This window comes from Salvelinus fontinalis, chromosome 28 (genome assembly GCF_029448725.1).
Source record: "Salvelinus fontinalis isolate EN_2023a chromosome 28, ASM2944872v1, whole genome shotgun sequence".
Classification (NCBI taxonomy): domain Eukaryota; kingdom Metazoa; phylum Chordata; class Actinopteri; order Salmoniformes; family Salmonidae; genus Salvelinus; species Salvelinus fontinalis.
The window spans coordinates 31,485,321-31,511,990 of record NC_074692.1 but is presented as its reverse complement, the minus strand read 5'-3'; the positions used below and the strand labels follow the sequence as shown (position 1 = coordinate 31,511,990).

Genomic DNA, 26,670 nt, shown 5'->3' with positions numbered 1-26,670 from the left:
GTACTGTTGCATTGTTGTTGATGATAGGTTCTCAATTCCTATTTGGGACAGCGTGAAAGAGGCTTGCCTCTCAGAGATGCAGGTGTGTCTCAGCAAGAAAGACAACATTTCATTACAAAATATTGAGAAGGAGAAGGAGAAGAAGAAGGAAGCAGGAGAAAGAGAAAGAGCGCACTATAGAGGACGATGCCTCCTGTGCCTACTGAGCTGATAACAGTACTTCTAAATGACTGGCTCAGTTCAGCAGGAACAGGAGTCCAGCCCACACCAACACCAGAAAGACATACAGACAGTCAGACAAACGGACAGGCATCAAAATCATCCGCCAGCACTGAAGAGCTACAGAAAAATATCAACACACCTGACTAATACCGTCAGGGGATGAATCCTAAATGACACTGTATTCCCTATATGTGACCCACCGGCTCAATTCGCTTATGTAGCAAAATTAGAAATTGTGTTTTTTACATTGGATAAAAGTAGAGACTAGGAGCCAGAAAATGGTATATCATACACTACATTTGAGGAACAATGGTAAAGTAATTCTGCTTTGAAAGTTGATAAACTTGTAACCTCGATTTTGAGAAAATGGCCCATGAATGTTTTGGTAATGTACCTACAGGAGAGCTCTTCTTTGTCTACACCCATTCAGCATCGTTCACACCTTCTTAAGCCTAAGCACCACCAATCACTTTAAAAATTCACATGTGAGGCTATGTACTAAACAACCAAAGATTTCAAGACTAAAGGCTGTCTTATAGGACAGGTGTGTTTGTAAATTTAATCTGGAGTGCCAGAGTGTGCTCTGGGCGTTCGTAAACTCAGAGCGTTGTCAAATTGTCTGTTCGTAAATTCAGAGCGTTTTGCTCTCGGAGGAGTAGGTTTGATTCGAGTGTTCTGACCTAACAACAGCAGCACCCATGCTAACTGGCTAACGTTGACTAGCTACTTCCAGACACAAATTAGAGAACAGCTCACTCTGACCATTTTACTCATCCTAGCAGAGCTGGCTAGGCTGTTTTAATGTTATCCAGAGCGTTGGTGACTGCAACTTTGCTGCTGCCAAAAATGTGATTACGCTTTTTTGACAACGTTTACTGACACCGGCCATATTCAAAGGGTGTTGAGCGTTTGTAAATTTAGCCAGATATTCTGCGCTCTAGGACACTCAGACGAGAGTGTTCTGAAATCGGAGTAGATAGCCAGAGCGAATTCACCAGCTACGTCTATCAACAGTTGTCGCTGTGACATCATAAACATTCTATTGAAATAATTACTTGCATAGTGGAGTCTTTTGTTTAGACATGTAGCTAGCTAGCTAAACAATGAACCATAATCCCAACTCATAACGTTACTACCCTGAATGAATCTGCATGTAGCTAACATTAGGCTATAACTAGCAATGCAAATGGCTCTGAGATACAAATAATATTACTACACAGATCATACACGTAACATTAGCTAGCTAGCCAGCCAACTAATGTTAGCTTGCTAGTTAACAGTACACTTTACCTTGAAATTAAAATTACTTTTTGGCAAAATTAGAAATGTGTAATATCTAAAAATGTAGCTAGCTAGACTCTCTTACCCGTATACATGGATGCATGCTTCTCTCTCTCTGTCACGGATGCTATGGTTGCCCTTAGTTTGAAGATGTAATCCGGAGACAGGTGTTTTATACAACAGCATGTGTTCTATTTTCAACCTTGTCTAAATATTTGCAATCTCCCCAGCTATCAAACTCTAATTCCACTGATTTCAAATTTCGGTCCTCCAGAAAGTGGAGAGCAACACTTATGCAGTTCTACTACGTGATATGGTAAAAAAAAGCCGTATTAGAAAGGATTACCTACACATACTGACCTGGTAATATTATAGACAGAAGCTTGCTACATGGTATGCCAACCCGAAATCATCTCTCGGCATGTCCAGCTCACTCATTATCTCAGCCAGTCATGGCTAGCGGGAAGGTTTGCTCACTTTTTCCATGGCTAAACCAACATGGCTCATAATTTAAAAATTGTATTTGTATTTACAGGTGGCATACAAGTTTGTTATTAAGGCACATGAAAGTTCACATGTTCCAGAAGACATTTCTGCCAAAAAAAACGCATTTTGATCATGTAAAAAAATTCAAATGGCACTCCTGTGAAGTAGTGATGGCTAGTTTCCTGAAACGAATCACATATAGTGCAGTACTTTTGACCAGAGCAACTTCCCTATGTTGTGTGCTATACCTATGAGCCCTGGCCAAAAGTAGTGTACAATACAGGAAAACGGATACCATATGGAACGCAGATACTCCCATGACTGTACTATGAATTGCACACCAGCTCTGAAGAGAATAGCAGCACTCCTGCTCTTACACTGTTCTCACTTACAGGCTGTCCAGCTGCCCGCCTTGGGACATGAGAGGGAGAGGAAAAGCTGAGGAGTCACAAGGAAGTAATGCTCTCACTACTTCATCTCCAGACAGGAAGACAGGAAGACAGAACCAGAATCCAACTTCTATATGGCTTCATGTCCTTATTTCCTTTCCTGCGTAATCACTGAAGTGAAAGCAAAGATGGTGGATAAACAAAGATGTCCCATTTAGGATTTTTACCCCAAAAATTGTCAGTTCTGGTCTGCGTAACGGGGTGGCTCTCCCATAGGCACCAATGCATTATCAGCTGGGTCTGGTCTGCTTAGTTAATTGACTGTATATGAACCAGAAAAAAGGAGGGACTGGGATGTCTTGCTTTCTCATCAGTCTTTGATTGAACCTGGTCAGAAATATTACACTATACACTCAGTGGCTAGTTTATTAGTTACACACATCTACTACTGGGTCGGAACCCCTTTGCCTCTAGAACTGCCTGAATTCTTCGGGGGATGGATTCTATGTTCAGATACACTTTGCCATTTAAACGTTGCTCAGTTGGACTCAAGGGACTTAATGTGTGCCAGGAAAACATTCCCCACAGCCACCAGCCTGTACCGTTGAGTCCATGCAGGATGGGGCCATGGACTCATGCTGCTTACGCCAAATCCTTGCTCACCACTGTTGTACTGCGCCGTTATTTGCTTGATTGTGGCCCTCCTGTTAGCTTGCACCATTCTTTCCATTCTTCTTTTACCTCAACAAACTGTTTTCGATCACAGGACTGCCGCAGACTGGATGTTTTTTGTTTGTCACCCTATTCTAAGTAGGAAAAGTCCAGGAAGCTGTCCGTTTCTGAGATACTGGAACCGGAGCGCCTGGCATCGACGATCATACCACGCTCAAAGTTGCATAGGTCACTCGATTTGCCCATTATAACATTCAATCAAACAGTAACTGAATTCCTTGATGTCTGCTTTATATAGCAAGCCACATGACTCAACTGTCTGTAGGAGGGCAAACCATTTTCGTGAACAGGGTAGTGCACATAAAAAACTGTCCACTGAGTGTATAGTACATTATATTGGGATGCCCACAGCTATGGAGTGAGAACCTATCCAGTTCTTTTGTCCATGGGTGTTCCTAATAGTGAGGTATTTTGGGACACAGATTGGTCGTTACACGAAATGAGTCCCTTTTGGGTAGTGTACTCACATCATTTTAACATTCTGTCATAAAGAGCACATGTTCAACTTAATAAAAAATATGTTTTTCCATCACAAGAGTTTCAATTTAAAAAAATAAAAGAGTATGTACCTATTAAGTGCAAAATAACAGGGTTGACTGTAACAGGGTTGACGATTTCAATATTAAATCAGACATAAATCCCCTTCTAAAAGGAGGAATGGAAACTTGTTTTTAAATACCCTTAAAATGAATTGCTAATCACATGAAATAAATAACAATCTCCAGAAATGACTTTTTCAAAACAACAAAATATCTAGGGCTGCATTCACATGCTCGTCGGAACTTCCTATTTCCTAGTTGTGACGTCAACTTTGTTTCATTCATGTGCTTTTATGTCAGAACAAATTCTTCAACCAATATGACTTTAGCTAGCTTGATACTGTTATTAATTATAAAGTTAGCTAGCTTGCTTAACATTGATGATATGGTCAAATTAGCTAAATGATCCATATTTATAAGGTTGCAATCTTTTGGTTGAAAAGGTAAGTGGTGAAACGTCACAACTCGGCAACTATATTTTTCAGGCAGAACTGGGATTTTCCGATAACTCCGATATCATGTGAATGCAAGCTTTTCAATGATGGTGAAAACTGGAGGAACTTTGGGGTTAAGCGGGTTAAAAGACTCAACTCCACAGAGGGTGCACAGAGGAACATGCCAAAATTCAGCATTTTGTCACTTTAGCAAACTAAAAAAATGATTTATTTCAGTTGACATGTGGTCTATATTAAAGGGTTTTTAATTTAATATAACATGCTTTTAAAATTCTAAATTGGTGCACAATTTCTACTTAAAATGTCAAAGGGATGCAAAAGGGACTAATTTTGTGGAATAACCCAGATAGTAGAGGGAGAAAGACAGACCAGAGTGTGTAAAGCCTGACCATCGTGGTAAATTCCCTTAGAGCTACTCAGTGTGTTTAGTCTGTGGCTGGGATCTGCTCTAAGAGTTTACACTGGAAATACCACCAAGAAACATGTTTTGATACTATTAACCTTACCTCGCTAACTATAACTCTGTAATCAAGGGTTCTCAAAAATATAGGAATCAAAGAGAAATCTTATTCTTATGGCATTTGTAAACATGAAATGTGGTCTTTTTAATAAAGTGCTGGCTAGGTTGACAAGACATTTATTTTCCTCAGGAAATGAGTCTTGCGACGAATATTTTCTACACTTAATCATGTGGACCAGTGGATCTGTCAATAAAAAAACATTGTAAAACAATGCACGTCTTTTTAAAATTAAATTATAGACGAAAATGTATTTCAGTGTACACCACAGTTACACAATATGCACACATATACTTATTGTTTTAACATATCATTTAATTGTTTTGCCCTAAAAGTGATGTTAAGGAACAGTATAATTTCAGCCAGTAGTTTTGAGTGGTACTCACAGAGGCAAAACGGCACACATTTTTTTGTGTACTACGTTATCCAATTGTGTTGTCATAGCTGTCGCTTTCCTCATCCTCAGATGAGGTGAGGAGAGAAGGATCTTCTGACCAAAATGCAGAGTCTGGGAAATATGCCATCTTTATTTTATAACGAACACCGATGACAACGAAAACAAACACTTTCAAAACTTACAAAATAACAAACGACGTAGAACGGAACCTGAACATAAACTCACATAACAAACGTAAACTCACGGACAGGAACGTTACATCGAAACACACGAACAGCCAAACAGTCCCGTAAGTGAAACACATCGACAACGACGAAGACATCACAGGAGACAACCACCCACCAACAAACACTGTGAACCGCCTACCTAAATATGACTCTCAATTAGAGGAACGCCAAACACCTGCCTCCAATTGAGAGCCATACCAGGCAACCCTAAACCAACATAGAAACAGACAACATAGAATGCCCACCCAAACTCACGTCCTGACCAACTAACACACAAAACTAAACAGAAAACAGGTCAGGAACGTGACATGTGTACTATGTTATCCATTTTGTATGATATGTTACTTCTTGCAACAACATTTTCTGGGGCAATTCCTATGATACAAAGTACAAATACAAAGTATTCAGACCAATTTACTTTTTCCACATTTTGCTACGTTACAGCCTTATTCTAATATTAATAAAATAAATACAAATCCTCAGCAATCTACACACAATACGCCATAATTACGAAGCAAAAACAGGTTTTTAGAAATGTTTGCAAATGTATTAAAAATACAACGTAAATACCTTATTTACATAAGTATTCAGACACTTTGCTATGAGACTCGATATTGAGCTCAGGTGCGTCCTGTTTCCATTGATCATCCTTGAGATGTTTCAACAACTTGAATGGAGTTCACCTGTGGTCAATTCTATTGATTGGACATGATATGGAAAGGAACCCATCTGTTAATATAAGGTACCACATTTGACAGTCCATGTCAGAGTGAAAACCAAGCCATGAGGTCGAAGGAATTGTCCGTAGAGCTCAGAGACAGGATTGTGTCGAGGCACAGAGCTGGGGAAGGATACCAAACATTTATGCAGCATTGAAGGTCCCTAAGAACACAGTAGCCTCCATCATTCTTAAATGGAAGAAGTTTGGAACCACCTCTACTCTTCCTAGAGCTGGCCACCTGGACAAATTGAGAAATCGGGGGGGAAGTGCATTGATCAGGGAGGTGACCAAGAACCCGATGGTCACTCTGACAGAGCTCTAGATTTCCTCTGTGGAGATGGGAGAACCTTCCAGAAGGACAACCATCTCTGCAGCACTCCACCAATCAGGCCTTTATGGTAGAGGGGCCAGATGGAAGCCACTCCTCAGTAAAAGGCATTTGACAGCCCGCTTGGAGTTTGTCAAAGGGCACCTAAAGACTCTCAGACCATGAGAAGCAAGATTCTCTGGTCTGATGAAACCAAGATTCAACTCTTTGGCCTGAATGCCAAGCGTCACGTCTGGAGGAAACCTGGCACCATCCCTATGGTGAAGCACGGTGGTGGCAGCATTATGCTGTGGGGATGTTTTTCAGCGGCAGGGACTGGGAGACTAGTCAGGATCGAGGAAAAGATGAACGGAGCAAAGTACAGAAAGATCCTTGATGAAAACCTGCTCCAGAGCGTGCAGGACTGCAGACTGGTGGCTTAGGTTCACCTTCCAGCAAGACAATGACCCCAAGCACACAGCCAAGACAAGGCAGGAGTGGCTTCGGGACAAGTCTCTGAATGTCCTTGAGTGGTCCATCCAGAGCCCGGACTTGAACCCGATCCAACATCTCTGGAGAGACCTGAAAATAGCTGTGCAGCAACGCTCCCCATCCAACCTGACAGAGCTTGAGAGGAACTGCAGAGAAGAATGGGATAAAGTTTGTAGCATCATACCCAAGAAGACTTGAGGCTGTAATCGCTGCCAAAGGTGCTTCAACAAAGTACTGAGTAAAGGGTCTGAATACTTATGTAAATGTGATATTTCTGTTTGTTATTTGTAATAAATTAGCTAAAATGGATAAAAAACAGTTTTTGCTTCATCATTATGGGGTATTGTGTGTAGATTGCTGAGTATTTTTTTAAAATCCATTTTAGAATAAGGCTGCACCGTAATAAAATGTGGAAAAAGTCAACGGGTCTGAATTCTTTCCAAAGGCACTGTATGTTACAAATCCAATTCGTACAATATGTTAAGATATTTGTTGTGCTTAAGATCCCGGACTGCATCTTTAAGTCAGCCAATGTACAGAATCTAAAAACCACAATGACTCAGATCAGTTAACAGACCATTACTCAGATTGTATTAACACATTTGAAATATTTACATATTCATAATCAGAGTTGAAGGGTTGTCATGGTTTGTATTTAATACCATCCAGTATAGTTGGTGTAGAGACATTCTGTCAGTAAACATTGAGTCCATAAAAAGTGTTCCATGTCATTCCCTTCAACACACAAATGATGTTTCTCCATGTGTGTATAATGTGAGGAATGTGTTCTGAGACAGTTATATGAGTGGGAAGGTTAGAACACGTTTTATGACTTGTTGCCCTTGCGTGGCTAAAAGTGTGTCTTGGTCAATGTTCCCGCTAAGCTGCGTGCCAACCTGGCCACGCAGCTCCTGGAGAAGTCCCGTGCAGAAACACACAAGATTGAACTTCACTAGAATGTACACTATCTTTCCTGGCTTAAAACAGATAAGATTTTCACTCTACTGTGTTCATTGGGATTGAATCAACATAATTACAGTCCCTTTCAATGCATCAAACCAAATCTAACTTCAAGACAGAGTTGGTGATTTTGTTGTAGGCTGAGGAGCGCATCAGAGTAGCCTTGTTCTATTTCACAGGCATGAGCTGTTTTTCCATCACCCATGGTCGGAGAGTAGCCTAGATCAGAGTAGCCTTGTTCTATTTCACAGGCATGAGCTGTTTTTCCATCACCCATGGTCGGAGAGTAGCCTAGATCAGAGTAGCCACTGGTTTTGCCTCGGGACCCAAACAGTGAAAAATCATCTCCAAAATACAATCTGGAAAACTATTTATAATGCTATATTGATATTAAATGTCGCAATTATATGACAACTGAACAACATTCCCACCTCTTGCATTGTCAGTAATAAAACATGTCCCACATTGTTGATGAAGAGTTATTATAAACTCACTGGTTTGAGACCACAAAATCAAACCAACGTGGAGCTGCTAATAGTTCGATATAACAATTTGCAATGTGTGCACATTTGTTGATATTCTTTGCTAGTTAGTGAGCTACTAGGCCGGTTATAGCAAATTTGGGTCAGCAATAGGAGAGTGATTCCTTCCTACAAAATCACAAAACTTTGACATATCTAACTGTCTTTGAAAAGTGAGTCAAGAGAGCTTTTTTTGTCTTAAAGGGGCAGTGGCCTATTTTGAGACAGGCTTGAAAATGCAAATAAGCCAATAGGCAGAGGGTAGAATACATTTTTGTATGATTCTCTATATGGTAATAATAATGCTAACAATTAATACAACATTTTTTTAAAGTGGTTTCTTGCTTCTTGCATTATATAACTGTCACGCCCTGGCCTTATTATTCTTTGTTTTCTTGATTATTTTAGTTAGGTCAGGGTGTGACATGGGTAATGTTTATGTTTTGTTGGTTTTGGATGTTTATTTGGTAAAGGGGTTATGGGGTGTAAAATATGGTTTTGTGTTTAGTGTAGAGGTCTAGCGTTGTCTATGTTGGTGAGTGATCTAGAAGAGTCTATGGTTACCTGAATGAGTTCCCAATTAGAGACAGCTGATGTCGGTTGTCTCTGATTGGGAGCCTTATTTAGGGTAGCCATAGGCTCTCATTAATTGTGGGTAATTGTCTATGTAAGAACGTTAGTAGCCTGTCTGTCTATGCACAACGTTTGTAGCTTCACGGTCGTTCTGTTATTTTGTTGTTTTGTTAAAGTGTTTTTGTGTCGTGTTCATCTTCGTGTTAAAATAAAAGAAGATGGCATATTTTCCAACTGCTGCATTTTGGTCCGTTAATCCGCCACACGATCGTGACAGAATTACCCACCATAGGACCAAGCGGCATGGAAGGCGGCAACAGGACCTACCCACAAAGGATTTCTGGACATGGGAGGAGATACTGGATGGTAAGGGGCCGTGGGATCAACCTGGAGAATATCGCCTCCCTCGTGAAGAGCTGGAGGCAGCGAAAGCCGAGAGGAGGCGATATGAGGAGGCAGCACGGAGACAAGGCTGGAAGCCCGTGAGTACAACCCAAAAATTTCTTGGGGGGGGCCTTAAAGGGAGTGTGGCGAAGTCAGGTAGGAAACCTGCGCCTACTCCCTGTACTTACCGTGGAGAGCGAGAGTACGGGCAGACACCGTGTTACGCAGTAGAGCGCACGGTGTCTCCTGTACGCGTGCATAGCCCGGTTCGGTACATTTCAGCTCCACGTATCGGCCGGGCTAGACTGAGCGTTGAGCCGTATGTCATGAAGCCGGCCCAACGCATCTGGTCACCAGTGCGTCTCCTCGGGCCGGCGTACATGGCACCAGCCTTACGCATGGTGTCCCCGGTTCGCCTACATAGGCCGGTGCGGGTTATTCCACCTCCCCGCACTGGTCAGGCGACGGGGAGCATACAACCAGGTAAGGTTGGGCAGGCTCGGCGTTCAAGGGAGCCAGTACGCCTGCACGGTCCGGTATTTCCGGCGCCACCTCCCCGCCCCAACCCAGTACCACCAGTGCCTCCTCCACGCACTAGCTATATGGTGCGTGTCTCCAGCCCTTTACCACCAGTGTCTAAACCACGCACCAAGCCTCCTGTGTGTCCCCAGAGTCCTGTGCGTCCTGTTGCTGCTCCCCGCACTAGCCCTGAGATGCGTGTCCCCAGCCCGGTGCCACCAGTCCCGGCACCACGCACCAGGCCTACAGTGCGCCTCAGCCGGCAGGAGTCTGCCGTCTGCACAGCGTTGACTGAACTGCTCGTCTCCCCAGCGCCATCTGAGCCATCCGTCTCCCCAGCGCCATCTGAGCCATCCGTCTCCCCAGCGCCATCTGAGCCATCCGTCTGCAATGAGCCTGCAAAGCCGCCCGTCTGCCATGAGCCTGCAAAGCCGCCCGTCTGCCATGAGCCCACTGAGCCGTCCGCCAGACAGGAGCCGCTAGAGCCGCCAGCCAGACAGGAGCCGCTAGAGCCGTCCGTCAGACAGGATCTGCCAGAGCCGCCAACCAGACAGGATCTGCCAGAGCCGCCAACCAGACAGGATCTGCCAGAGCCGCCAACCAGACAGGAACAGCCAGATCAGTCAGCCAGCCATGAGCAGCCAGATCCGTCAGCTAGCCATGAGCAGCCAGATCCGTCAGCTAGCCATGAGCAGCCAGATCCGTCAGCTAGCCATGAGCAGCCAGATCCGTCAGCTAGCCATGAGCAGCCAGATCCGTCAGCTAGCCATGAGCAGCCAGATCCGTCAGCTAGCCATGAGCAGCCAGATCCGTCAGCTAGCCATGAGCAGCCAGATCCGTCAGCTAGCCATGAGCAGCCAGATCCGTCAGCTAGCCATGAGCAGCCAGATCCGTCAGCTAGCCATGAGCAGCCAGATCCGTCAGCTAGCCATGAGCAGCCAGATCCGTCAGCTAGCCATGAGCAGCCAGATCCGTCAGCCAGCCATGAGCAGCCAGATCCGTCAGCCAGCCATGAGCAGCCAGATCAGTTAGCCAGCCATGAGCAGCCAGATCCGTTAGCCAGCCATGAGCAGCCAGATCTGTCAGCCAGCCATGGGCCGTCCCTCAGTCCGGAGCTGCAGTCCCTCAGTCCGGAGCTGCAGTCCCTCAGTCCGGAGCTGCCATTCCTCAGTCCGGAGCTGCCCCTTACCCTGGAGCTGCCCCTTCCCCTGGTGCTGCCCCTTACCCTGGTGCTGCCCCTTACCCTGGTGCTGCCCCTTACCCTGGTACTGCCCCTTATCCTGGTACTGCCCCTGACCCTGGTACTGCCTCTTACCCTGGTACTGGTCCTTAGTTCGGAGCTGTCCCTTAGTCCGGAACTCCCCCTTAATGCAATGGGGTTAATGTGGAGGGGGGTCGTTTGGAGGAGGCCTAGGAGGTGGTTAGGTACTGTGGTGACGTGGGGACTACGACCAGAGCCGGAGCCGCCACCGTGGAGGGGAGCCCACCCAGACCCTCCCCTAGACTGTGTATGGTGCGCCCGGAGTTCGCGCCTCAAGGGGGGGGTTATGTCACGCCCTGGCCTTATTATTCTTTGTTTTCTTGATTATTTTAGTTAGGTCAGGGTGTGACATGGGTAATGTTTATGTTTTGTTGGTTTTGGATGTTTATTTGGTAAAGGGGTTATGGGGTGTAAAATATGGTTTTGTGTTTAGTGTAGAGGTCTAGCGTTGTCTATGTTGGTGAGTGATCTAGAAGAGTCTATGGTTACCTGAATGAGTTCCCAATTAGAGACAGCTGATGTCGGTTGTCTCTGATTGGGAGCCTTATTTAGGGTAGCCATAGGCTCTCATTAATTGTGGGTAATTGTCTATGTAAGAACGTTAGTAGCCTGTCTGTCTATGCACAACGTTTGTAGCTTCACGGTCGTTCTGTTATTTTGTTGTTTTGTTAAAGTGTTTTTGTGTCGTGTTCATCTTCGTGTTAAAATAAAAGAAGATGGCATATTTTCCAACTGCTGCATTTTGGTCCGTTAATCCGCCACACGATCGTGACAATAACACAATGTACCCTCCGCCGAGTCCCCAAAAAACGGATGTTCCGGAAAGAAAGCCTGTGATGTGACTTTTGGAAGTCAACAAGGCAACGCTCCATCTGAAGTTTTTCTTCTTCTGGTCAAGACCAGTATGCAGTAGGGGTTCTAGTTCCAGGCCTTCCTTTTTTACGACTGCTACGTTATGTTAAACACATCACCTATTTGGCCAATTGTATTACATATTTCTAAACGGATTTGAGCTTTCGGAAAACATCAGTCCTAAAATGGCTCTTGTCAAGCCATGCATAATATTTTGTTAAGTCTCATGGAATGTAGGCCTACATTGAACACCACATATTGGCTATTGTAGGCAATATCTTAGAAGTTAACAGCTATATCTATGTGGAATATGATGGTATTTGCTCCACTGGTTTTGATGATAGGTCACTCTGACAGGACTACATTATGCTCAAATAGCCACAATAGCATGAAATTATAACTTAAAGCGGGTACGGCCTCAGTGTTTACAGTTAATGCGCGCCGGAAGTTGCACCTGATACTCACAAATTAAACTTTCCCTAAAAAGAACAGAAATTTGCTGTGCACATTTTTGGGGAAGGAAACATTGGTCCTGGTGTGTGTGTGTGTGTCTAGTTGTGACTGTTATCACAGTGGTATGTCTCTATGTCCTCTCACTGTTATAGTATCTGGAGCGTCTGTGCGAGTGTATCTTGTCAGAGTCATAGCGTCTGGTTGGTGGAGCAGCCTAGCACAGCTGTTTGTGCATCCTATCGCTGTATAGCGGCTGTGAGTGTGTGTGTGTGTCGTGTGGAACCATTTGTGTGAGAGTGTCTGTGTCGTACCATGTGTGTGTGTGTGTGTCGTGTTGTACCGTGTGTGTGTGTCGTGTTGTACAATGTATGTGAGTGTGTCTGTGTCGTACCATGTGTGTGTGTATCGTGTTGTACCATATGTGAGTGTGTGTGTGTGTCATGTTGTACCATGTGTGTGAGTTGTGTTATACCGTGTGTGAGTTTGTCCTGAAGAACCATGGTCCTTGGATGAACTGTGAGAACCATGGTCCTTGGATGAACTGTCAGTGAGGCTGGAGGAAGATCTCACTCTGTTTAGTCTGAGCTCAACCATGGTGAGGACACTGCTTCACGGACCAGGCCTGACTGCTGCACTACCTGAAACACACACATCACACACAAGCGTTAAGGTATATAATACAAGGCAGAAAATGTGTTCACATAACGGTGATGCCATCATGTGTATAGAGGGATAGAGAGAAAAAACAGGTTTTTGCAGTGTGTGCGCGTATGTGTGTGTTCCTGAAGGAAGAGCTCTCCCTGTAGACTATATCCCTCGCACCACTGTAGGAGAAAACTGCAAAGTCTACCAGGAGGCTGACGACCAATAGCTAGGCCAGAGACGGCTACTGGGAGCAGGATGACATCAGCTCGGCCAATGACTGCAGTCAGTCAGCAGGAAGGGCAGGAGCTGAGAACAGGAAGGGCGAACTGGGGTGATCCCAGGCTTCTCTGGCTGCCACCTGGAGAAAGAAAGAAAGTAAACTACCTTCAGCTGGAAACTAGAGTACAAAAAAGAAGCAAAGTTAACAACACTGCCGATTCATTCTCATCATACAAGTCTTGTAGTTTTTCAAGACGAGGGCTGAATGGGAGAAGAAGAAAAAAGGTCTCTCTCTCTCTGAGAGATGAAACCCAGGCAGGGAGGGAGAGATGAAACCCAGACAGGGAGGGATGAAACCCAGACAGGGAGGGATGAAACCCAAACAGGGAGGGAGAGATGAAACCCAGACAGGGAGGGAGAGATGAAACCCAGGCAGGGAGGGAGAGATGAAAAACAGGCAGGGAGAAATGAAACACAGACAGGGAGGGAGAGATGAAACCCAGGCAGGGAGGGAGAGATGAAAGCCAGACAGGGAGAGAGAGATGAAACCCAGACAGGGAGGGAGAGATAAAACCCAGGCAGTGAGAGGGAGATGAAACCCAGACAGGGAGGGAGAGATGAAACCCAGACAGGGAGGGAGAGATGAAACCCAGACAGGGAGGGAGAAAAGAAACCCAGGCAGGGAGAGATGAAACCCAGGCAGGGAGGGAGAGATGAAACCCAGACAGGGAGAGAGAGATGAAACCCAGACAGACAGGGAGGGAGAGATGAAACCCAGACAAGGAGGGAGAGATGAAACCCAGACAAGGAGGGAGAGATGAAACCCAGACAGGGAGGGAGAGATGAACCCCAGACAGGGAGGGGGAGATGAAACCCAGACAGGGAGGGAGACATGAAACCCAGACAGGGAGGGAGACATGAAACCCAGGCAGGGAGGGAGAAATGAAACACAGACAGGGAGGGAGAGATGAAACCCAGGCAGGGAGGGAGAGATGAAACCCAGACAGAGAGGGAGAGATGAAACCCAGGCAGGGAGGGATGAAACCCAGGCAGGGAGGGAGAGATGAAACCCAGACAGGGAGGGAGAGATAAAACACAGGCAGGGAGAGAGAGATGAAACCCAGACAGGGAGGGATGAAACCCAGACAGGGAGGGAGAGATGAAACCCAGACAGCGAGGGAGAGATGAAACCCAGACAGCGAGGGAGAGATGAAACCCAGGGAGGGAGGAAGAGAAGAAACCCAGGCAGGGAGGGATGAAACCCAGACAGGGAGGGAGAGATTAAATCAAGGCAGGGAGGGATGAAACCCAGGCAGGGAGGGAGAGATGGAACCCAGGCAGGGAGGGGTGAAACCCAGACAGGGAGGGAGAGATGAAACCCAGGCAGGGAGAGAGAGATGAAACCCAGGAAGGGAGGGAGAGATGAAACCCAGACAGGGAGGGAGAGATGAAACCCAGACAGGGAGGGATGAAACACAGACAGGGAGGGAGAGATGAAACCCAGACAGGGAGGGAGAGATGAAACCCAGGCAGGGAGGGAGAGATGAAACCCAGGCAGGGAGGGAGAGATGAAACCCAGGCAGGGAGGGATGAAACCCAGACAGGGAGGGAGAGATGAAACACAGGCAGGGAGAGAGAGATGAAACCCAGGCAAGGAGGGATGAAAGCCAGGCAGGGAGGGATGAAACCCAGACAGGGAGGGAGAGATGAAACCCAGGCAGGGAGAGAGAGATGAAACCCAGGCAGGGAAAGATGGAACCCAGGCAGGGAGGAATGAAACCCAGACAGGGAGAGAGAGATGAAACCCAGACAGGGAGGGAGAGATGAAACCCAGGCAGAGAGAGAGAGATGAAACCCAGGCAAGGAGGGATGAAACAGAGGCAGGGAGGGATGAAACCCAGGCAGGGAGAGATGAAACCCAGGCATGGAGAGAAAGATGAAACCCAGACAGGGAGGGATGAAACCCAAAAAGGGAGGGAGAGATGAAACCCAGGCAGGGAGAGAGAGATGAAACGCAGGCAGGGAGAGATGGAACCCAGGCAGGGAGGGAGAGATGAAACCCAGACAGGGAGGGAGAGATGAAACACAGACAAGGAGGGAGAGATGAAACCCAGGCAGGGAGGGATGAAACCCAGACAGGGAGGGAGAGATTAAATCAAGGCAGGGAGGGATGAAACCCAGGCAGGGAGGGAGAGATGGAACCCAGGCAGGGAGGGATGAAACCCAGACAGGGAGGGAGAGATGAAACCCAGGCAGGGAGAGAGAGATGAAACCCAGGAAGGGAGGGAGAGATGAAACCCAGACAGGGAGGGAGAGATAAAACCCAGACAGGGAGGGATGAAACACAGACAGGGAGGGAGAGATGAAACCCAGACAGGGAGGGAGAGATGAAACCCAGGCTGGGAGGGAGAGATGGAACCCAGGCAGGGAGGGAGAGATGAAACCCAGGCAGGGAGGGATGAAACCCAGACAGGGAGGGAGAGATGAAACACAGGCAGGGAGAGAGAGATGAAACCCAGGCAAGGAGGGATGAAAGCCAGGCAGGGATGGATGAAACCCAGACAGGGAGGGAGAGATGAAACCCAGGCAGGGAGAGAGAGATGAAACCCAGGCAGGGAAAGATGGAACCCAGGCAGGGAGGAATGAAACCCAGACAGGGAGAGAGAGATGAAACCCAGACAGGGAGGGAGAGATGAAACCCAGGCAGAGAGAGAGAGATGAAACCCAGGCAAGGAGGGATGAAACAGAGGCAGGGAGGGATGAAACCCAGGCAGGGAGAGATGAAACCCAGGCATGGAGAGAGATATGAAACCCAGACAGGGAGGGATGAAACCCAAACAGGGAGGGAGAGATGAAACCAAGGCAGGGAGAGAGAGATGAAACGCAGGCAGGGAGAGATGGAACCCAGGCAGGGAGGGAGAGATGAAACACAGACAGGGAGGGAGAGATGAAACACAGACAAGGAGGGAGAGATGAAACCCAGGCAGGGAGGGAGAGATGAAACCCAGGCAGGGAGGGAGAGATGAAACCCAGGCAAGGAGGGAGAGATGAAACCCAGACAGGGAGGGAGAGATGGAACCCAGGCAGGGAGGGAGAGATGGAACCCAGGCAGGGAGAGAGAGATGAAACCCAGGCAGGGAGGGAGAGATGAAACCCAGGCAGGGAGGGAGAGATGAAACCCAGACAGGGAGGGATGAAACCCAGACAGGGAGGGAGAGATGAAACACAGGCAGGGAGAGATGGAACACAGGAGGGAGGGATGAAACCCAGGCAGGGAGAGATGGAACACAGGAGGGAGGGATGAAACCCAGACAGGGAGGGAGAGATGAAACCCAGACAGGGAGGGAGAGATGAAACCCAGGCAGGGAGGGAGAGATGAAACCCAGACAGGGAGGGAGAGATGAAACCCAGACAGGGAGGGAGAGATGAAACCCAGGCAGGGAGGGAGACATGAAACCCAGGCAGGAAGAGAGAGATGAAACCCAGGCAGGGAGGGAGAGATGAAACCCAGGCAGGGAGGGAGAGATGAAACCCAGACAGGGAGGGATGAAACCCAGACAGGGAGGGAGAGATGAAACCCAGGCAGGGAGAGATGGAACACAGGAGGGAGGGATGAAACCCAGGCAGGCACAGATGGAACACAGGAGGGAGGGATGAAAAACAGACAGGGAGGGAGAGATGAAACCCAGGCAGGGAGGGAGAGATGAAACCCAGACAGGGAGGGAGAGATGAAACCCAGGCAGGGAGGGAGAGATGAAACCCAGACAGGGAGGGAGAGATGAAACCCAGACAGGGAGGGAGAGATGAAACCCAGGCAGGGAGGGAGAGATGAAACACAGGCAGGGAGGGATGAAACCCAGGCAGGGAGGGAGAGATGAAACCCAGGCAGGGAGGGATGAAACCCAGACAGACAGGGAGGGAGAGATGAAACCCAGACAGGGAGGGAGAGATGAAACCCAGACAGGGAGGGAGAGATGAAACCCAGACAGGGAGAGAGAGATGAAACCCTGGCAGGGAGAGAGAGATGGAACCAAGGCAGGGAGGAAGAGATGAAACCCAGACGGGGAGGGAGAGATGAAACCCAGGCAAGGAGGGATGAAATCAGGCAGGGAGGGATGAAACCCAGGCAGGGAGGGAGAGATGAAACCAAGGCAAGGAGGGATGAAACCCAGGCAGGGAGGGAGAGATGAAACCCAGGCAGGGAGGGATGAAACCCAGGCAGGGAGGGATGAAACCCAGACAGAGAGGGAGAGATGAAACCCAGGCAGGGAGAGATGAAACCCAGACAGGAAGGGAGAGATGAAACCCAGACAGGGAGGTAGAGATGAAACCCAGACAGGGAGGGAGAGATGAAACCCAGACAGGGAGAGAGAGATGAAACCCAGACAGGGAGGGAGAGATGAAACTCAAGCAGGGAGGGAGAGATGATACCCAGGCAGGGAGGGAGAGATGAAACCCAGACAGGGAGGGAGAGATGAAACCCAGACAGGGAGGGAGAGATGAAACCCAGGCAGGGAGGGAGAGATGAAACCCAGGCAGGGAGGGAGAGATGAAACCCAGGCAGGGAGAGAGAGATGGAACCAATGCAGGGAGGGAGGGATGAAACCCAGACGAGGAGGGAGAGATGAAACCCTGGCAGGGAGGGATGAAACCCAGACAGGGAGGGAGAGATGAAACCCAGGCAGGGAGGGATGAAAGCCAGGCAGGGAGGGATGAAACCCAGACAGGGAGGGAGAGATGAAACCCAGGCAGGGAGAGAGAGATGAAACCCAGGCAGGGAAAGATGGAACCCAGGCATGGAGGAATGAAACCCAGACAGGGAGAGAGAGATGAAACCCAGACAGGGAGGGAGAGATCAAACCCAGGCAGAGAGAGAGAGATGCAACCCAGGCAAGGAGGGATGAAACAGAGGCAGGGAGGGATGAAACCCAGGCAGGGAGAGATGAAACCCAGGCATGGAGAGAGAGATGAAACCCAGACAGGGAGGGATGAAACCCAAACAGGGAGGGAGAGATGAAACCCATGCAGGGAGAGAGAGATGAAACGCAGGCAGGGAGCGATGGAACCCAGGCAGGGAGGGAGAGATGAAACACAGACAGGGAGGGAGAGATGAAACACAGACAAGGAGGGAGAGATGAAACCCAGGCAGGGAGGGATGAAACCCAGACAGGGAGGGAGAGATTAAATCAAGGCAGGGAGGGATGAAACCCAGGCAGGGAGGGAGAGATGGAACCCAGGCAGGGAGGGATGAAACCCAGACAGGGAGGGAGAGATGAAACCCAGGCAGGGAGAGAGAGACGAAACCCAGGAAGGGAGGGAGAGATGAAACCCAGGCAGGGAGGGAGAGATAAAACCCAGACAGGGAGGGATGAAACACAGACAGGGAGGGAGAGATGAAACCCAGACAGGGAGGGAGAGATGAAACCCAGGCAGGGAGGGAGAGATGAAACCCAGGCAGGGAGGGAGAGATGAAACCCAGGCAGGGAGGGATGAAACCCAGACAGGGAGGGAGAGATGAAACACAGGCAGGGAGAGAGAGATGAAACCCAGGCAAGGAGGGATGAAAGCCAGGCAGGGAGGGATGAAACCCAGACATGGAGGGAGAGATGAAACCCAGGCAGGGAGAGAGAGATGAAACCCAGGCAGGGAAAGATGAAACCCAGGCAGGGAGGAATGAAACCCAGACAGGGAGAGAGAGATGAAACCCAGACAGGGAGGGAGAGATGAAACCCAGGCAGAGAGAGAGAGATGAAACCCAGGCAAGGAGGGATGAAACAGAGGCAGGGAGGGATGAAACCCAGGCAGGGAGAGATGAAACCCAGGCATGGAGAGAGAGATGAAACCCAGACAGGGAGGGATGAAACCCAAACAGGGAGGGAGAGATGAAACCCAGGCAGGGAGAGAGAGATGAAACGCAGGCAGGGAGAGATGGAACCCAGGCAGGGAGGGAGAGATGAAACCCAGACAGAGAGGGAGAGATGAAACACAGACAAGGAGGGAGAGATGAAACCCAGGCAGGGAGGGAGAGATGAAACCCAGGCAAGGAGGGATGAAACCCAGGCAGGGAGGGAGAGATGAAACCCAGGCAAGGAGGGAGAGATGAAACCCCGGACAGGGAGGGAGAGATGGAACTCAGGCAGGGAGGGAGAGATGAAACCCAGGCAGGGAGAGAGAGATGAAACCCAGGCAGGGAGGGAGAGATGAAACCCAGGCAGGGAGGGAGAGATGTAACCCAGACAGGGAGGGATAAAACCCAGACAGGGAGGGAGAGATGAAACCCAGGCAGGGAGAGATGGAACACAGGAGGGAGGGATGAAACCCAGGCAAGGAGAGATGGAACACAGGAGAGAGGGATGAAACCCAGACAGGGAGGGAGAGATGAAACCCAGGCAGGGAGGGAGAGATGAAACCCAGACAGGGAGGGAGAGATGAAACCCAGGCAGGGAGGGAGAGATGAAACCCAGACAGGGAGGGAGAGATAAAACCCAGACAGGGAGGGAGAGATGAAACCCAGGCAGGGAGGGAGAGATGAAACCCAGGCAGGGAGGGATGAAACCCAGGCAGGGAGGGAGAGATGAAACCCAGGCAGGGAGGGATGAAACCCAGACAGGGAGGGAGGGAGAGATGAAACCCAGACAGGGAGGGAGAGATGAAACCCAGACAGGGAGGGAGAGATGAAACCCAGACAGGGAGAGAGAGATGAAACCCAGGCAGGGAGAGAGAGATGGAACCAAGGCAGGGAGGGAGAGATGAAACCCAGACGGGGAGGGAGAGATGAAACCCAGGCAAGGAGGGATGAAACCCAGGCAGGGAGGGATGAAACCCAGGCAGGGAGGGAGAGATGAAACCCAGGCAAGGAGGGATGAAACCCAGGCAGGGAGGGAGAGATGAAACCCAGGCAAGGAGGGATGAAACACAGGCAGGGAGGGACAGATGAAACCCAGACATGGAGGGAGAGATGAAACCCAGGCAGGGAGGGAGAGATGAAAACCCAGGCAGGGAGGGAGAGATGAAACCCAGGCAGAGAGAGAGAGATGAAACCCAGGCAAGGAGGGATGAAACAGAGGCAGGGAGGGATGAAACCCAGGCAGGGAGAGATGAAACCCAGGCATGGAGAGAGAGATGAAACCCAGACAGGGAGGGATGAAACCCAAACAGGGAGGGAGAGATGAAACCCAGGCAGGGAGAGAGAGATGAAACGCAGGCAGGGAGAGATGGAACCCAGGCAGGGAGGGAGAGATGAAACCCAGACAGAGAGGGAGAGATGAAACACAGACAAGGAGGGAGAGATGAAACCCAGGCAGGGAGGGAGAGATGAAACCCAGGCAAGGAGGGATGAAACCCAGGCAGGGAGGGAGAGATGAAACCCAGGCAAGGAGGGAGAGATGAAACCCCGGACAGGGAGGGAGAGATGGAACTCAGGCAGGGAGGGAGAGATGAAACCCAGGCAGGGAGAGAGAGATGAAACCCAGGCAGGGAGGGAGAGATGAAACCCAGGCAGGGAGGGAGAGATGTAACCCAGACAGGGAGGGATAAAACCCAGACAGGGAGGGAGAGATGAAACCCAGGCAGGGAGAGATGGAACACAGGAGGGAGGGATGAAACCCAGGCAAGGAGAGATGGAACACAGGAGAGAGGGATGAAACCCAGACAGGGAGGGAGAGATGAAACCCAGGCAGGGAGGGAGAGATGAAACCCAGACAGGGAGGGAGAGATGAAACCCAGGCAGGGAGGGAGAGATGAAACCCAGACAGGGAGGGAGAGATAAAACCCAGACAGGGAGGGAGAGATGAAACCCAGGCAGGGAGGGAGAGATGAAACCCAGGCAGGGAGGGATGAAACCCAGACAGACAGGGAGGGAGAGATGAAACCCAGACAGGGAGGGAGAGATGAAACCCAGACAGGGAGGGAGAGATGAAACCCAGACAGGGAGAGAGAGATGAAACCCAGGCAGGGAGAGAGAGATGGAACCAAGGCAGGGAGGGAGAGATGAAACCCAGACGGGGAGGGAGAGATGAAACCCAGGCAAGGAGGGATGAAACCCAGGCAGGGAGGGATGAAACCCAGGCAGGGAGGGAGAGATGAAACCCAGGCAAGGAGGGATGAAACCCAGGCAGGGAGGGAGAGATGAAACCCAGGCAAGGAGGGATGAAACACAGGCAGGGAGGGACAGATGAAACCCAGACATGGAGGGAGAGATGAAACCCAGGCAGGGAGGGAGAGATGAAAACCCAGGCAGGGAGGGATGAAACCCAGGCAGGGAGGGATGAAACCCAGACAGAGAGGGAGAGATGAAACCCAGGCAGGGAGAGATGAAAACCAGACAGGGAGGGAGAGATGAAACCCAGACAGGGAGGGAGAGATGAAACCCAGACAGGGAGAGAGAGATGAAACCCAGACAGGGAGGGAGAGATGAAACTCAGGCAGGGAGGGAGAGATGATACCCAGGCAGGGAGGGAGAGATGAAACCCAGACAGGGAGGGAGAGATGAAACCCAGACAGGGAGGGAGAGATGAAACACAGGCAGGGAGGGAGAGATGAAATCCAGGCAGGGAGGGAGAGATGAAACCCAGACAGGGAGGGAGAGATGAAACCCCACGCAGGGAGGGAGAGATGAAACCCAGACAGGGAGGGAAAGATGAAACCCAGACAGGGAGGGAGAGATGAAACCCAGGCAGGGAGGGAGAGATGAAACCCAGGCAGGGAGGGAGAGATGAAACCCAGACAGGGAGGGAGAGATGAAACGCAGACAGGAAGGGAGAGATGGAACCCAGACAGGGAGGGATGAAACCCAGACAGGGAGGGAGAGATGAAACCCAGACAGGGAGGGAGAGATGAAACCCAGACAGGGAGGGAGAGATGAAACCCAGGCAGGGAGGGAGAGATGAAACACAGACAGGGAGGGAGAGATGAAACCCAGGCAGGGAGGGAGAGATGGAACCCAGGCAGGGAGGGATGAAACCCAGGCAGGGAGGGAGAGATGAAACTCAGGCAGGGAGGGAGAGATGAAACCCAGGCAGGGAGGGATGAAAACCAGACAGGGAGGGAGAGATGAAACCCAGACAGGGAGGGAGACATGAAACCCAGGCAGGAAGGGAGAAATGAAACACAGACAGGGAGGGAGAGATGAAACCCAGACAGGGAGGGAGAGATGAAACCCAGACAGGGAGGGATGAAACACAGACAGGGAGGGAGAGATGAAACCCAGACATGGAGGGAGAGATGAAACCCAGACAGGGAGGGAGAGATGAAACCCAGACAGGGAGGGAGAGATGAAACCCAGGCAGGGAGGGAGAGATGAAACCCAGACAGGGAGGGAAAGATGAAACCCAGACAGGGAGGGAGAAATGAAACCCAGACAGGGAGGGAGAGATGGAACCCAGGCAGGGAGGGATGAAACCCAGACAGGGAGGGAGAGATGAAACCCAGACAGGGAGGGAGAGATGAAACCCAGACAGGGAGGGAGAGATGAAACCCAGGCAGGGAGGGAGAGATGAATCCCATACAGGGAGGGAGAGATGAAACCCAGACAGGGAGGGAGAGATGAAACCCTGACAGGGAGGGAGAGATGAAACCCAGACAGGGAGGGAGAGATGAAACCCAGGCAGGGAGGGAGAGATGAAACCCAGACAGGGAGGGAGAGATGAAACCCAGACAGGGAGGGAGAGATGAAACCCTGACAGGGAGGGAGAGATGAAACCCAGACAGGGAGGGAGAGATGAAACCCAGGCAGGGAGGGAGAGTTGAAACCCAGACAGGGAGGGAGAGATAAAACACAGGCAGGGAGGGAGAGATGAAACTCAGGCAGGGAGGGAGAGATGAAACCCAGGCAGGGAGGGAGAGATGAAACACAGACAGGGAGGGAGAGATGAAACCCAGGCAGGGAGGGAGAGATGGAACCCAGGCAGGGAGGGATGAAACCCAGGCAGGGAGGGAGAGATGAAACTCAGGCAGGGAGGGAGAGATGAAACCCAGGCAGGGAGGGATGAAAACCAGACAGGGAGGGAGAGATGAAACCCAGACAGGGAGGGAGACATGAAACCCAGGCAGGGAGGGAGAAATGAAACACAGACAGGGAGGGAGAGATGAAACCCAGACAGGGAGGGAGAGATGAAACCCAGACAGGGAGGGATGAAACACAGACAGGGAGGGAGAGATGAAACCCAGACAGGGAGGGAGAGATGAAACCCAGGCAGGGAGGGAGAGATGAAACCCAGGCAGGGAAGGAGAGATGGAACCCAAGCAGGGAGGGATGAAACCCAGAAAGGGAGGGAGAGATGAAACCCAGGCAGGGAGAGAGAGATGAAACCCAGGCAGGGAGGTAGAGATGAAACTCAGGCAGGGAGGGAGAGATGAAACCCAGGCAGGGGGAGAGAGATGAAACCCAGGCAGGGAGGGAGAGATGAAACCCAGGCAGGGAGGGAGAAATGAAACACAGACAGGGAGGGAGAGATGAAACCCAGACAGGGAGGGAGAGATGAAACCCAGACAGGGAGGGATGAAACACAGACAGGGAGGGAGAGATGAAACCCAGACAGGGAGGGAGAGATGAAACCCAGACAGGGAGGGATGAAACACAGACAGGGAGGGAGAGATGAAACCCAGGCAGGGATGGATGAAACCCAGACAGGGAGGGAGAGATGAAACCCAGGCAGGGAGGGATGAAACCCAGACAGGGAGGGAGAGATGAAACCCAGGCAGGGATGGATGAAACCCAGACAGGGAGGGAGAGATGAAACCCAGGCAGGGATGGATGAAACCCAGACAGGGAGGGAGAGATGAAACCCAGACAGGGAGGGAGAGATGAAACCCAGGCAGGGAGGGAGAGATGAATCCCATACAGGGAGGGAGAGATGAAACCCAGACAGGGAGGGAGAGATGAAACCCTGACAGGGAGGGAGAGATGAAACCCAGACAGGGAGGGAGAGATGAAACCCAGGCAGGGATGGATGAAACCCAGACAGGGAGGGAGAGATGAAACCCAGGCAGGGAGGGAGAGTTGAAACCCAGACAGGGAGGGAGAGATGAAACCCAGACAGGGAGGGAGAGATGAAACCCAGACAGGGAGGGAGAGATGAAACCCTGACAGGGAGGGAGAGATGAAACCCAGACAGGGAGGGAGAGATGAAACCCAGGCAGGGAGGGAGAGTTGAAACCCAGACAGGGAGGGAGAGATAAAACACAGGCAGGGAGGGAGAGATGAAACTCAGGCAGGGAGGGAGAGATGAAACCCAGGCAGGGAGGGAGAGATGAAACACAGACAGGGAGGGAGAGATGAAACCCAGGCAGGGAAGGAGAGATGGAACCCAGGCAGGGAGGGATGAAACCCAGGCAGGGAGGGAGAGATGAAACTCAGGCAGGGAGGGAGAGATGAAACCCAGGCAGGGAGGGATGAAAACCAGACAGGGAGGGAGAGATGAAACCCAGACAGGGAGGGAGACATGAAACCCAGGCAGGGAGGGAGAAATGAAACACAGACAGGGAGGGAGAGATGAAACCCAGACAGGGAGGGAGAGATGAAACCCAGACAGGGAGGGATGAAACACAGACAGGGAGGGAGAGATGAAACCCAGACAGGGAGGGAGAGATGAAACCCAGGCAGGGAGGGAGAGATGAAACCCAGGCAGGGAAGGAGAGATGGAACCCAAGCAGGGAGGGATGAAACCCAGACAGGGAGGGAGAGATGAAACCCAGGCAGGGAGAGAGAGATGAAACCCAGGCAGGGAGGTAGAGATGAAACTCAGGCAGGGAGGGAGAGATGAAACCCAGGCAGGGGGAGAGAGATGAAACCCAGGCAGGGAGGGAGAGATGAAACCCAGGCAGGGAGGGAGAAATGAAACACAGACAGGGAGGGAGAGATGAAACCCAGACAGGGAGGGAGAGATGAAACCCAGACAGGGAGGGATGAAACACAGACAGGGAGGGAGAGATGAAACCCAGACAGGGAGGGAGAGATGAAACCCAGACAGGGAGGGATGAAACACAGACAGGGAGGGAGAGATGAAACCCAGGCAGGGATGGATGAAACCCAGACAGGGAGGGAGAGATGAAACCCAGGCAGGGAGGGATGAAACCCAGACAGGGAGGGAGAGATGAAACCCAGGCAGGGATGGATGAAACCCAGACAGGGAGGGAGAGATGAAACCCAGGCAGGGATGGATGAAACCCAGACAGGGAGGGAGAGATGAAACCCAGACAGGGAGGGAGAGATGAAACCCAGGCAGGGAGGGAGAGATGAATCCCATACAGGGAGGGAGAGATGAAACCCAGACAGGGAGGGAGAGATGAAACCCTGACAGGGAGGGAGAGATGAAACCCAGACAGGGAGGGAGAGATGAAACCCAGGCAGGGAGGGAGAGATGAAACCCAGACAGGGAGGGAGAGATGAAACCCAGGCAGGGAGGGAGAGTTGAAACCCAGACAGGGAGGGAGAGATGAAACCCAGGCAGGGAGGGAGAGTTGAAACCCAGACAGGGAGGGAGAGATAAAACACAGGCAGGGAAGGAGAGATGAAACTCAGGCAGGGATGGAGAGATGAAACCCAGGCAGGGAGGGAGAGATGAAACACAGACAGGGAGGGAGAGATGAAACCCAGGCAGGGAGGGAGAGATGGAACCCAGGCAGGGAGGGATGAAACCCAGGCAGGGAGGGAGAGATGAAACTCAGGCAGGGAGGGAGAGATGAAACCCAGGCAGGGAGGGATGAAAACCAGACAGGGAGGGAGAGATGAAACCCAGACAGGGAGGGAGACATGAAACCCAGGCAGGGAGGGAGAAATGAAACACAGACAGGGAGGGAGAGATGAAACCCAGACAGGGAGAGATGAAACACAGACAGGGAGGGAGAGATGAAACCCAGGCAGTGAGGGAGAGATGAAACCCAGGCAGGGAAGGAGAGATGGAACCTAAGCAGGGAGGGATGAAACCCAGACAGGGAGGGAGAGATGAAACCCAGGCAGGGAGAGAGAGATGAAACCCAGGCAGGGAGGTAGAGATGAAACTCAGGCAGGGAGGGAGAGATGAAACCCAGGCAGGGGGAGAGAGATGAAACCCAGACAGGGAGGGAGAGATGAAACCCAGGCAGGGAGGGAGAAATGAAACACAGACAGGGAGGGAGAGATGAAACCCAGACAGGGAGGGAGAGATGAAACCCAGACAGGGAGGGATGAAACACAGACAGGGAGGGAGAGATGAAACCCAGACAGGGAGGGAGAGATGAAACCCAGACAGGGAGGGATGAAACACAGACAGGGAGGGAGAGATGAAACCCAGGCAGGGATGGATGAAACCCAGACAGGGAGGGAGAGATGAAACCCAGGCAGGGAGGGATGAAACCCAGACAGGGAGGGAGAGATGAAACCCAGGCAGGGATGGATGAAACCCAGACAGGGAGGGAGAGATGAAACCCAGGCAGGGATGGATGAAACCCAGACAGGGAGGGAGAGATGAAACCCAGGCAAGGATGGATGAAACCCAGACAGGGAGGGAGAGATGAAACCCAGGCAGGGAGGGAGAGAT

The 26,670-nt window shown here is 50.4% G+C and overlaps 1 protein-coding gene across 1 annotated transcript in view; it reads left to right on the top strand.

The window, feature by feature from the left end:
• Nucleotides 1-5,073, top strand: part of LOC129826592 (aminopeptidase O-like) — an 81,996-nt gene extending 76,923 nt beyond the window's left edge. The window contains exon 5 of the mRNA XM_055887497.1: nt 2,384-5,073. The gene's annotated coding sequence lies outside the window, so the exon portion shown is untranslated. The remainder of the gene's footprint in view (nt 1-2,383) is intronic.
• Nucleotides 5,074-26,670: the final 21,597 nt, after the last annotated feature.